The sequence below is a fragment of the Macaca mulatta genome, chromosome 3 (genome assembly GCF_049350105.2).
Source record: "Macaca mulatta isolate MMU2019108-1 chromosome 3, T2T-MMU8v2.0, whole genome shotgun sequence".
Taxonomy (NCBI): Eukaryota; Metazoa; Chordata; class Mammalia; order Primates; family Cercopithecidae; genus Macaca; species Macaca mulatta.
In genome coordinates, this window is record NC_133408.1 from 174,704,221 (window position 1) to 174,718,136 (window position 13,916).

The 13,916-nt window shown below is 39.9% G+C and overlaps 1 protein-coding gene and 1 long non-coding RNA gene across 45 annotated transcripts in view; both read left to right on the plus strand.

Moving 5' to 3' along the window:
- CALD1 (caldesmon 1) overlaps positions 1-13,916 on the plus strand; it is a 271,434-nt gene that overhangs the window by 164,037 nt on the left and 93,481 nt on the right. The window lies entirely within an intron of this gene.
- Positions 8,609-13,023, plus strand: LOC144339974 (uncharacterized). Its single transcript, XR_013415624.1, has 2 exons — positions 8,609-11,157; positions 11,262-13,023. It is a non-coding gene; the product is annotated as an uncharacterized LOC144339974 (long non-coding RNA).

Here is a 13,916-nt window from a genome sequence, read left to right on the forward strand (position 1 = left end):
TGATGTGACTTAAATCAGATGTTCTTTTGAGAAAGCAGGTGAGGCATTCACAGAGAGAAAAATGTTAAACAATGACCTTAAAATCAAATTGATTTTGTTCCCAGTAACTCCAATGCACAGATGAAAGATGACTCTTTAACGATCCCAAAGTAGAAAAGTGGAAACTTACACCTATAATGAAAAGTATTGTTCTTATGTTCTACTTATTTGCATGGAGAATGCAAAAGCAGAAGATAAAGTAACTGCCTATGATAAACTTGGCCAGAGTCAGCTGCCATTCATGAAATGACTAAACATGTCCACAAGGCACTATGGATGATACCTGCATTCCGTTGGTTCAAATCCTAGCTCTGCCATTTACAAGCTGTATGGCCCTGAGCAAATGATTTTTCTCTTTAAACCACAGTTGCCATATATGTAAAATAGGCATAATATCTACATAGCCTGTGTGATTGTTGGGAAGATTACTGAGCTTCATGAATAGCCTAGTCAGGTACCTAACACATAGTAGTTTTTTGTAAATGATAGTTTTTCATAAATGATAGCTATTATTATTATTAACCATTACCACTAGCCAAACAAGTAAGAAACAACAGAGCAGCATAGCCAGAGCTAAACCATCATGCCAAGAAAAGGAAAGGTAGTCATCATCCTGCAATGGAACTAGTCAGAGAAAGTTTCTTGGTGGAGGTGAGCCATGGAGGAGGTAATGATGGTGATGAAAAGGGAAAGGGAACCTGTCTAGGTGAAGGAATGACACCGGCAAAAGTGCAGAAGTAGAAATAAGAATCCTGGTGCAAGAAACCTGTTGAGTGTTTGAGGGAAAATGGACTGGACTTGTATATCTTGGCTGTTCCTATTTGCTATACAAGGAATAGACAGAGACTTAACAAGGGAGTTATGTGTGATGACACTATGCTAGAGAAACTTATCTACAGTGGACTAGAATATGGGGATACCAGCACTGGAAGAGATAGTATGGAATATAGGATAATGAGGGCCTGAATCAGGTCAGTGGGTGTGGAAATGAAGAAAGATCAAATATGAGAGTCTTTACAGAGGGAGAATTAGCAAACCTTTTAAGAGAGCGAAGAACTTACAGACGATTCCAAAGAATATACGTCTGAGAAGCTGGAAGGAAAGCCTCTGCTTTGTCCCAAATGGAGGATTTCCTTCTTGAATGGTCAGAGGAGCAGTGTTTAATTTCAGGTAGAAACCACATCCAAAAAGAGATTTCCTGCAGGCATGTGGAGATAGGAAATTTCACTCTTTGTTCAAAAAGGGAGAGAAATCATTATTAGAGAAATAAATTTGGGCAGACACAGTATGGTGGTGCCAGTACAAAAGCTAAAGGGATATTCCCAAAAAAGCAAGTGTAGAAAAAGTGAGCGATCATCAAGGTATAATGGAAACCATCAAAGTCGACAATGTACCAGGGAGATGGGGGAGAACCAGGGAGAGTATGAGGCTCAGTGCTGAGTGGACATGGTGGACATGGAAGTCTTGTGGGAGGTGGCTGGGCTCAGTGAACCACACCTCTTATTCCTTCCAATGCTGTGTTATTTCACCTAAAGTTCTCATGATAGTCTACAAAATATCTTCATCCAACAACTATTTATTAAGCACTAACCAGGTTTAAGTGTGCTAAGGATGGGAAAAATAATGGTGGTAAAGAAGTAGACATGGTTCCTGCCTTTATGTACCTCACAGCATGCTAGTAAACCAAAGTGTAACAGAATCAGAAAGCAGACAGGTCAGGGTTTAGGGGCAGGCCTGATAGAGTTGTGGCTAGAGAGGCTCAGGACTGGGGATGTAGACATTGGGCATCAGGCTAGATTGCCATTGTCAGCTTCTTTCCTTTCCATGTGAACAGGGGGTCAGGGAATCATTGACAGAGGTGTGACAGAACTAAATTGCTGTGGTTAGAGCCATAATGTCATTAGAGTGAATAAACCCAATTTCTTCAGATTCAGGACTTTGCTTAAGAATTGACCACACAGCTACATGGTTTCTTCCTTCGACTTTTTTGTTTTGTGTGGAAGAATTTGTCTTCTTTTAATTTGTCTTCTTTTTTAATTTGTCTTCTTCATTCTTTTACATTCAGATGTAAAAGGAATGTACACAGTAAATCTTATGTACCCTGAATAATCTAAAATAAACTTACACAAATTAATCCTAATCTTGTTTAACTTACATTTCTGTCTGTATTACTTCTTTTGGGATATTATATTGTTTTCTTTTCTGTTTTTATTTCTTCTTTTCTTCCTTTTCTTTCTTGCTTCCATTCATTGCCTTCCTTCCTTCTTTCCTTCTTTCCTTCTTTCTTCCTTCCTTCTTTCCTTCTTCCTTCCTTCTTTCCTTCTTCCATCCTTCCTCCTTCCTTCCTTCTTCTTCCTTCCTTCCTTCCTTCTTTCCTTCCTTCCCTTCCTCCCTTCCTTTTCTCTCTCTCGCTCTTTCTTTCTTCTTAAGGAAGAGTAGTACTTATGTATTTCCTTATACTCGTACTAAGTTTACCTTTCCATGTTTCAAGGTGAACCTTCTAGTTCTGCTATTCTGAGATTTGGTAAGTCCATGTCCACCCTTCAGAATTTTGTAAAATCTGATCATTTATGGGAATAGTGAAAGTCAGGCTTTATGGTTCAGTCAGCTCTGGTGGGAAAGTGCAGGGTGTGTGCAGGAAATAGGTGGCCAGAAGCAGAAATCAAGGCCATCTAAAATCATGGTTTTGATCTGAAGACAAAGGGCACGTGAGACCCTGAGCAAGTCCCTCTTCCTTTAGCTCCAGACCTTGGCTTCCTCCTCTAAAATAAGACTAGCCATTTTCTCTGGGGTATTGGTGGTCATTTTAATTTTTTTTTTTTTTTTTTTTTTTTTGCTTTTGGTATTGTAGATATTTCTTTACAACGATCATATGTTACTTTATTTAAAGCCAAATAAAAATTAAGGCAATTTTCTATTTTGAAAAAAAATAATTCTATGGCCCTATGCAGTATACCTGAGCCCAGATGGGAGAAGACTTAACTTCTCTTTGATTTTAGGGAACTAAAACAAAGATTGCATCCCTGATCTGGAGGGCAGTTACCAACTACCGGTAATAGAGTGGCTCCAAGGCTCAGAGCTGCAGATTCATTCACTTACTCTCAACACATTGTCACTGGGCATCTATTCCACAAACAGGCTCTATTTTGGGTACTGAGAATAGACCCACAGAGTAACAGTGTTGGGAAATGTGTGCTTAATCCTTTTCAACCTATCTAAAACCAAGTAAAGATCGAGGAATTATACTTTTATATCCTCAAACATAACATGTACCCCGTATGGGTTCATACTTATTAAAGATGACACACAGCCTTTGTACACTTCACCCTTGCAGACAGTGTGGGGGACGGAGTACTACAGAGAAGAGAAAGTCCATTGACTTTCCTTACCCATAAAAGCTTTCCAAATAAAAATACCCTGTTCTTTTTATTTTTATTAGTATTGAGTTTGATTACCAGGTGCAGTTTTATGTTGAAATGATAAACAATTTAAAACTTGTCCTTTTCCCCGGTGTTATAACCATAGATTAAAATAAACCGAATTTTTACACATTTTATTCTTCAGAAATAGACCTTTTCAAAGACTATTTTGCAAGCTAATTGCAGGCTTTGTGCCATGCTGGCTTGCATGTGCTTGGGACTGGCATTTACTCACTGCATCCGAGCTGCCCTGAGACTCTATCGTCCACATATCTCCTTCTAAGGGTTTTAGCCCAGTTCATTTCAAATAACCTCGTCTGCAAACGTAGTGCATCAAAAAACGTTCTTCCAGCCGGGTGCGGTGGCTCATGCCTGTAATCCCAGCACTTTGGGAAGCCGAGGTGGGCGGTCAGGAGTTTGAGACCACCTGGCCAACATGGAGAAATCCCGTCTCTACTAAAAATGCAAAAAGTATCCAGGTGTGTGGTGGGCGCCTGTAATCCCAGCTACTCTGGAGGCTGAGGTAAGGAGAATCGCTTGAACCTGGGAGGCAGAGGGTGCAGTGAGCTGAGATTACGCCACTGCACCCCAGCCTAAGCGACAGAGTGAGACTCAGTTTCAAAAAAAAAAAAAAGTTTTTCCTTTATCTTGCCCCTTAGCCTGTGCAACTTTTATGCCATTACCTTGTCCTTGTCTTTCATCCGAGTTCTTGAGATAAGATCTTCAGATTTGGCAAAAAGGAAGGAAGTACTTCATTTCATCATTAAAAAAAAAAAAAAAACAGATGTTGAATACCTTCAAAATGCAAGATACTATACCGAACCATAGGAATCAGTGGTCACCAGTAGATAGTGTCCCAGTGGTCACTAAGCTCCTATTCTAAGGGGATTAGTAACTTTAGAGCAATCGTGACTGAAAGAGGGAGAAAAAAATTTCAGTAGGCAGAATGGAATGAGCAGGTAATCAGTGAAAATCCTTAATGCATTGTTTCTAAGCAAAAGGCACTATTTGCTCACATCTCAAATTAAACTATATTTTAAAAGCAATTACTCATTTGAACAAATAGATAAAAATGTAGTTTCGCTGTTTATTATTCTCCACCAATCTCATGGGAGCAAAAAATTAAATAGATACATTCTGACCGGATGCGATGGTTCACTCCTGTAATCCTAGCACTTTGGGAGGCCAAGGCAGGCAGATCACTTGAGGTCAGGAGTTCGAAACCTGCCTGGCCAACATGGTGAAACCCTGTCTCTACTAAAAACACACGCACAAAAAAATTAGCTGGGCATAGTGGCTGGCACCTGTAATCCCAGCTACTCGGGAGGCTGAGGCAGGAGAATCACTTGAACCTGGGAGGCGGAGGTTGCAGTGAGCCACAATCATGCCACTGCACTACAATATGGGCGATAGAGCAAAAATAACAAAAATAAAAAAATAAAAATTAAAATTAAAAAAGCTATATTCTGCTTCCCTTTCTGTTTCTGTCTTTTATTTCAATCTCTCTCCTCTGCCTTCATCTCTGTATTCCTTTGTGTATCTTCATGTGCCTCTTCCCTGGTCCACGTGCATCTTCATCAACACTCGATTTGTTTGTTTCTATGTCTCTTCCCATCTGCCCTCCTAATCTGTCTGCTCTGGATTATGTGTGCATGTGCTGTTACATCACCAGGAAATACATACTTCTGGCCAGGAAAGAGGGAGAGAGAAACCCAGTTCTCTTCCTATTCAGCAAGTATAAAAAAAAGTTACACATTTTATGTGTGTGTAGTAAAGATGGACTGCCGCCGGCCCCAGAACTAGCTATGTCTGAATGGAACATTTATGCTCGATATGAATGAGGCAACCCCCAGATGTATAATAGTGGGAGGCAGCATAGCTGGCAGTTAAGGGCCATGAGCTTCAGCATTGGGCAGCTATAATGTCAAATTCCAGCTCTGCCACTTATTAACTAGGGGATCTACCAAATTATTCAATCTTTCAAATCTTTTGTATCCTCCTCTACAAAATGCGGGTAATAAAAGTATCCACCTCACTGGGTTTCTGTGGGGATGTAAAAAGATAATACATGAAAGTATTAACACAGTGTTATTCATCTAATAAACATTCAATAAACTCATTATTAATTATTATCATCTAATTTGATTCTCTACAACACGGAAATAAAAAATAAAAATATGAAAGGCTTGTTTATTGTTTTGCACATCATCGACGACACAAGCACCATAGGCAAGACGAAAGGCAGGAATTCGTGACTGATTGAAGAGCTTTGAGTGGTTGTGATCGGTAACAGTTTTTGAGGAAGGACTGCGTTGTCTCAGCTGGAAGAATTAGCACCAGTTTAAGTGATTTTTTAAAATTTGGCCGAAAGGATGTTGAGCTGTGGGTTATTTTCTTTGTTTTTTGTTTTGTTTTGTTTTGTTTATGAGGTGGAGTCTCGGTTTGTCGGCCAGGCTGGAGTACTGTGGAAACACCTCTGCTTACTGCAACCTCCGCCTCCCAGGTTCAAGCAATTCTCCTGCCTCAGCCTCTCGAGTAGGCACATGCCACCACACCCAGCTAATTTTTGTATTAATTAGAGACGAGGTTTCACCATGTTGGCCAGGCTGATCTCGAACTCCTGACCTCAGGTGATCCACCGGCCTCAGCCTCCCAAAGTGCTGGGATAACAGGCTTGAGGAGCTGTGATGTGTTTTCTGAGAAACCAGCAGCGAAGATTTTATCCATGAGAAAATCTCCAGCAGACATACTTTGCCCGACACTGGGCTTGGTTCCCCAACAAGCGGCTCTCTCACTTTCCAAGATGTGCTCATTACATTCCCAGCACCTGCTTTCTGCACCCAACATGAGTTCCTCTCACTGATCAGAAGAAAGGCCCCTATTGTAGAGTTACGTTATCAGATTCAGAAGCTCACAGACATAAATAAAGGGAATGAAAACACTTGCTGTTGTCATCATTCATAAATTTTTTATGGGCCTCTGAAATAAGCTTGATGATTAGACATTTGAAAGTAAACATTTTTACTACACTATAAAAAGAAGCAATTTTAAAAAATCCATGGGGTCTCTAAAGTCCCCTCCCAGAACTGTATCACTGAGATTTTTTTACATGATTTAATAGAAATGACCAATCAATGATTATACAACACACACCCCCTCACACACACAAACACACACACTTACTCAACATGCTTAGCATCAGGACCTTGACATTTTTAAATAAAATCTTTTAAAATGAAATTTGTTATTTTATCATCAGAACATTATTTTCCATTAAGTTGAATACAATATTCCTTTGAAACTAAATTATCAAAGTAGCTATATTTGCTCAAAATTTCCCTTTAATTCTCTCAGAAAATTGATCACTCCAGGAGGCAAAAGAAAGTTAGAATTTGCCATCCAGTTTTTTACTTTTATTTTTTATTTTTTGTAGAGATGTGGTCTCACCATGTTGTGCAGTCCAGTCTCGAACTCCTGGACTCCAGCAATCTTCCCACCTTGGCCTCCCAAAGTGCTGGGGTTACAGGTGTGAGTCACCACATACCTTGAAATTAAAAGATCTGTTGCTGGGCGCGGTGGCTCACACCTATAATCCCAGCACTTTGGGAGGCTGAGCCAGGTGGATCACCTGAGGTCAGGAGTTCGAGATCAGCCTGGCCAACATGGTGAAACCCCGTCTCTACTAAAAATACAAAAACTAAGTCAGGCGTGGCAGTGGGTACCTGTAATCCCAGCTACTCAGGAGGCTAAGACAGGAGAATTGCTTGAACCAGGGAGGTGGAGGTTGCAGTGAGCCGAGATCACGCCATTGCACTCCAGCCTGGGCAACAACAGCAAAACTCCACTTCTAAAAAAAAAAAAAAAAAGGTTTGTTTTCAAGCAATTGGTTTGAAAGACATTTAAAAATATTTCTGGAAGGTTTCATATCTATTTGACATAAAAATTATAGGTTTTGATATCTATTTATACTTTTTACAATCTATTTCTTTAGTTTCAGTCCAACTTGAATGTAGGGGCATGAACAAGATGAAGTAGATAATTTCCATGTATAGGGATCCTTATTTGTTTGTGTCCAGTTACATAAAAATACACATACACATTGATATCCTCTCCCTCTTGTACTTTTTTTCTCTGACTCACTCTAAATAGACATTATTTGTTACCTTTGTCAATTTATAGGTAAAGATGACATACTTTGACCAATTTCCACTAGCCTAACAATTCCTCTCAACCTAAAATTATCCTATGCTATGGTTGCCAGTAGAACATCAAGAATTGAGGATCTACCCAAAGTGGCATCCATTCAATAACCAATTTTGGTACAAAAAATTAAATATCTAGATTCTTAAGTCTCTCACATGCTGATCCATCACTGCATTCTTAGCTGCAAAAAAAAAGGTAACAAATATGTAAGTCCATACATTTACATATTAAAAAGCAATTTTGTTTTGTTTTGTTTTGTTTGTTTGTTTCCATATGTAACACTTATAATTTAACAATCCTCTGTCACCTAGAGAAAGGGAGGATGATGTGGTAGTTAGGTGTGTGAGTGATGAAGTCTGATAGACCTAGTTTCAAATCCTGACTTGGAGAGCTATTAGTTGGGTTACCTTGTGATAAATTAAATATTTCTTGCTCCTTTTTATTTATCTATAAAAATACCTCATAGAGTCATTGTAAAGATTAGGCTGGGCACGGTGGCACACGCCTGTAATCTCAGCACTTTGGGAGGCTGAGATGGGCAGATCACTTGAGGTCAGGAGTTCAAGACCAGCCTGGCCAACATTGTGAAACTCCATCTCTACTAAAAACTACAAAAACAAAAACAAAAACCAAAAAATTAGCTGCGCATGGTGGCAGTCACCTATAATCCCAGCTACTTGGGAGGCTGAGGCAGGAGACTTGCTTGAACCCGGGAGGCAGAGGTTGCAGTAAGCCAAGATCACGCCACTGCACTCCAGCCTGGGCGACAGAGTGAAACTCTGTCTGAAAAAAAAAAAAGATTAAACTAGTTGGCCTATGGATGTAGAAAAATTAGCACAATGCCTGGCATATACTATATGCTCAAAAAATGTTAGATGTTATTATTAAAATTGTTTTAATGTTTTGGTAGGCTTTTGGTACAAAATAAAATTTTACTGAATACAATTTTTTTTTTTTTTTTTTTTTTTTTTGAGACAGAGTCTTGTCCTGTCAACCATGCTGGAGTGCAGTGGAGTGATCTCGGCTCACTGCAACCTCCACCTCCCAGGTTCAATTCTCCTGCCTCAGCCTCCTGAGTAGCTGGGATTACAGGCATGTGCCACCACGCCTGGCTAATTTTTTGTGTCTTCAGTAGAGATGGGATTTCACCATGTTAGCCAAGCAGGTCTCAAGCTCCTGACCTCGTGATCTGCCCGCCTCAGCCTCCCAAAGTGCTGGGATTACAGGCATGAGCCACTGCACCTGGCCCTGAATACGAATTTTATGTCTCTGTCATCTCGGTCATTATAACTTCCTGCATCCTCACCACAAAGCTTCTTTTCTATACTGACCTTGACTTTGCTGAGATGTTTTTATTGCAGTTGGGAAAGAATTAAACCCTTGGCAACATTGAAGTCTACCTGGCAAATATAATTGCTCCATGAGGAGTTCAAAATCACATATTGTAGACATGTGGCTGATTTTCTAATTCATGAATGACATATTCGTTATTGTAAATATAATGTCTAAAACATCTCTCTGAATTTCACGTTAAAAGTTTAGAGTAGTTCTCAAGTAGAAAAATAGTTCTCAAGTAGAAAAAACTATCAGCCAAATTTTTTGTCTAATATTAATAAGAAAATGAACCATCAATTGTTTAACATCAACCAAATTCCAGGTACTAGGTGATATACTTTATATACATTATCTCATTTAATCATCCAAACAACCCTATGACCTGGATAGTTTACTTACAGTTGAGGAATCCTTGAGTCTGAAAGTCTAAGTAACATGTTCAGCTTCCTATAGCTAGGGACTACAACCTGGTTCTCCCTGCCTGCCCCAAATCTCAAAGCCTTCCCACTGAAACAAATTGATCCATGGAATTTTTCATGTTTTAACTGGTGGTCTTGGCTGAAAATCCATAATCTCCATAATGGCAAAATAGCTCCCCAAGATGGGGGAAATTCATTCACGGCAGTTATGCGGCAATGAGACAGCCAGGTGGGAGGGGGTCCCTGGAGAAACTCCAACCAGCCTGCCCACTGAGGTGGAGTCTCAGGAAGTTCACGAGGTTTGCAGCTGGGAGGAGCTTGGCCCCGCCTCTTCCTGTGCAGAATGGGGGATTCAAATGGCGGGCGGGAAGTGCTCTAGCAGAGGGACTTTGGCCTTGGGAGAGTCCCTGTTTCCCCCTTTTCTTGCTTTTCACCCGATAAAATCCTGCTTTGCTCAACCTTTAAACCGTCGGTGAGCCCAAATTTTCGTGGCCGTGGGACAGACAAGAACCCTGTCTTTAGCTGAACTAAGGAAAGTCCTGCAGCAGCAATAGACTAAACAAAGACTACTGTGCCTAGTTGAACTATTTTTTATGCTTCTTCAGGTAAATGGCTTACATGTGTAGGCACAGTCATTATTTTGTTTGCCCTCAGAAAATCTCCTGTGTTATTCCCATTTAACAGAAAAATAGAAACAGAGAAGATCGAGTTTCCCTGCTTAAGGCAAAGAAGGCTGTTGATATGACTATTCTTGACTTTTCACTGGACTTTTTTCAGCAAGACTGTACATCATTAGGACAGGGACTTAGTCACATCATCACTCTTAAAAACTTAAGGCTGTCTCTGACCTTATGAATCATCTTCTGCAGGGGAACGTTATGTATTCAGTTTTGGACCACACACTGTTTTTGAGGCACTGATGAAAGCTCTGGACCCTCCTCCAAGAAAAATGCACATATGCACCCACCAAACTTGGCACTTACATTCAGTGGCATCATGAACCTCCGTCCGCAGACCTCCTGGGGCTGATGCCTTCTGGCCAAGAATCCCTGATCTAATGAATTTTAAAACTGCCTGTTAAATATGAAGAAACTCAAGCCTAGGAGACATATCCCCTCAAGATCACCCAGCTAAGCTGTTTGCATAGTGTGGGCCCCTGGACAAACAAAGCTATCCTCATTTTGCTGTCTGTAAAAAAGTCTATGGCTATTGATTAGGAAAATAAAACATACTTTTGGAAAAGAGTGTATTCTACAATGTACTGCATGTAGAGTGCTTTTTAAAACTTAAAAACCGATTATGGATTATATTTCTAAATAAAGGAGATTAGGTCAGATTACAGTGAATAAAGTGAAAAACAAAGAAAGATGAGTGGATAGGCAGAATGATGCCAGTTAATTGTCAGGAACTGGGAATCAAACTTTGCCATCTTTGTCAACAAGGACAAAAAAACTATGGGGACTTACTACAATCCCATTTTCCATCAATTTTAGAAGTTTTTTATTTGGTGAATGTTGTGTTAGCATGATTTCTTCAAACAAAGCTTAATTATGAAACTAAGTTATGTAGGATTTCTCCATTCTTACCAGTTTTTAGAAAATTCATCAAATGACTTTTCTCTCTAAATATGAAAAAGATAACTGATTTGATTCTTAACAGAGAAACTTATTATTTTACATTTATCACTACTATCTTTGGGGAGGATGGGACAGATTTGCAGTGGGACAGGTGCCTTTCAGAGAGTAGGATCTAGAGTCATGAAGACTTGGATTCAAATCCCAGAATCCCAGCTGGATTCTCAAGGGTGGTTCTACTCCGCCTCTCTCAGCCCATTGGTGCCTTTCAGAGAGTAGGATCTAGAGTCATGAAGACTTGGATTCAAATCCCAGAATCCCAGCTGGATTCTTAAGGGTGGTTCTACTCCACCTCTCAGCCTATTTCATCATGTGGAAAATGGTCGTCGGAACAATTCTTCCTTATAAGGTTTAATGCAGATTATAAAGTGCTTGGCAATTCCTGAAACATGATTAGTGCTCAGTCTGTTACCTCTCGTTGCTGTTTTTCTGCTGGCTGAAGGACATGGTAAGAAAGGTGCTCTCAGAAAAGCTCTCTCTGGGGTCACCTCCCAGGAAACTCAGCCTTTTGGCAGCTACCACCTGGGGTATCACTGAACAAGGTACAACTGCATGTGTCAGATGGCTCAGTGTCTAACCTCTTCTCTGTTTCAAATCTGTTTTAGCAGCTACCTTGAAAGTGACGGGACAATTATGGATATAAAGGTCTCTATATAAAAAGAAAATTTACCTTTTTATTATCAAGAATGCTTTTCCATTTCCCCTACTTGTTTGAAATCAAGACAAAAGCATACAATAGTCTGGTACATATCAAGGTCTTTGTCACAATTATATATACATATGTGTATGTGTGTATATAATTTAATTAATCATGTATGGTCAGCTCTCTCTACCTGGGGATTCAACCAACCCAGATCAAAAATGTAGTTAGGCCTACCATGGATGCATCTGTGCTAAACATGTACATACTTTTTTCCTTGTCATTATTTCTTAACAATATAGTGTAACAACTATGTATGTAGCATTTATATTCCCCTGCTGATACTGAGGGATGGCTATATTTAAAATATTCTTTTTGCCTTGTGAAATTATAATTTCTCTTTTCATGTTGCATAATCTATGGTTTCATTACGATTAAAGCATCAACCAGAAGCCTCTGAGTGCCAACATTATATATAAATATTGTAATAATAACAGAAGAAAAATCATTTGCCTAATTTTTACCAAATGATTTTGAAAAAGTATATCCCAAATTACTAATTTATTCATTTTAATTATGAGAAAGCTGATGCATACAAAGTAATCCTATGTAATATATATGGAAGTTCTAACTCATCCTAATGCATATCCTATAAACTCACCACACAGCCTAAGACCTAGGATATTTCCAATGCCCTTGAAGCCCCAGGCTCCTCTCCAATCCCTTCCCTTCACCTCCCCACCCCCAGTGGTAACCGGTGTCCTGAATAATTCATTTATTTTAAAATAAAATTTGAAATGAGATCATACGAATTTAGGTATTAGCTTCTCCAGGGCCCTGGGATCCAGGCATTCCAAAGATTCTCTCCAGACTCTCAGGTAAAGGTGTCAGTGAGAGCCCACTTCCCTGAGAGGGCAAGAAGTTTGTCTTTCTAAACACACAGGACAGGCTGAGCATGGTGGCTCCTGCGTGTAATGTCAGCCCTTTGGGAGGCTGAGGCGGGCAAATCACTTGGGGTCAGGAGTTTGAGACCAGCCTGACCAACATGGTGAAAGCCCTTCTCTACTAAAAATACAAAAACTAGCCGGGCATGATAGTGGACACCCGTAATCCCAGCTACTGGGGAGGCTGAGGCAGGAGAATTACTTGAAACCGGGAGGCAGAGGTTGCAGTGAGCTGAGATGTCACCACTGCATTCCAGCCTGGGTGACAGAATGAGACCTTGCCTCAAGAAATAATAAAAATAAACACACAAGACAAATGTTCTTATGCTGTCTAAAGTTGTAAGAAGTATACAGTGTGAACAAAGAATTCTCATCAAAATAAAATAAAAATATAGGCCAGGTGCAGTGGCTCACTCCTTTGGGATCCCAACACTTTGGGAGGCTGAGGTGGGAGGATCACTTGAGCTCAGAAGTTTGAGACCAGCCTGAGCAACATAGGAAGACCTCATCTCTACAAATAATAATAATAATAAATAGCTGGATAACTGGATGTGGCATTGTGTGCCTGTAGTACCAGCTACTCTAGAGGCTGAGGTAGGAGGATTACTTGAGCCTGGGAGTTAGAGGCTGCAGTGAGCTGTAAGCCATGATTGCACTACTGCACTCCAGCCTGGACAGCAGAGGGAGACCTTGTCTCAAAAAAAGAAAAAAAAAGTAATGAAAGCTATCCAATATTTCTATTGAACCTCTCTCTTTTGCCCTTTGGTTTTCTCATTGGCCAGCAGGAGTAACAGATCTGCATTTGCAGCTGTCATTTGGTCAGGTGGAACTGGCAGACAGAAATGATGACTTCAGTTGCTTTCAAGTCTTCCAAGGAAGTTCTTGACCTTTATTATCCCAAAGGTCCCTAAATGGTGCTACAAGAAAGTACCACAGGGCGTGAATCATGAGCATGTCGGACCAATGTGGTGGCTGTGTAAGTGGATTCTCATTCATCTGTGAATCAGGTTAAAGAGGAATCATGTGCATATTTTGTGAACAAAATCAGTTCTTTCCACTAGTTTGCTATCTAATGAGCACTATTCATCAGCAGTGGAAGATCAGTTTTTAGCCTATCCTAAATCTGCATTAACTCAGACTGTTTTTGAATTTTTAATCATTTATTCAGGGATATTAGTAAAGTACAACTTTGAATTATTTATAAATAAAGGGTTTGGTTAACATGTTAAATATGTAAGCTACATTCCATGGTTTAGTTTTTAAACACTGGAGAGTACAACTTT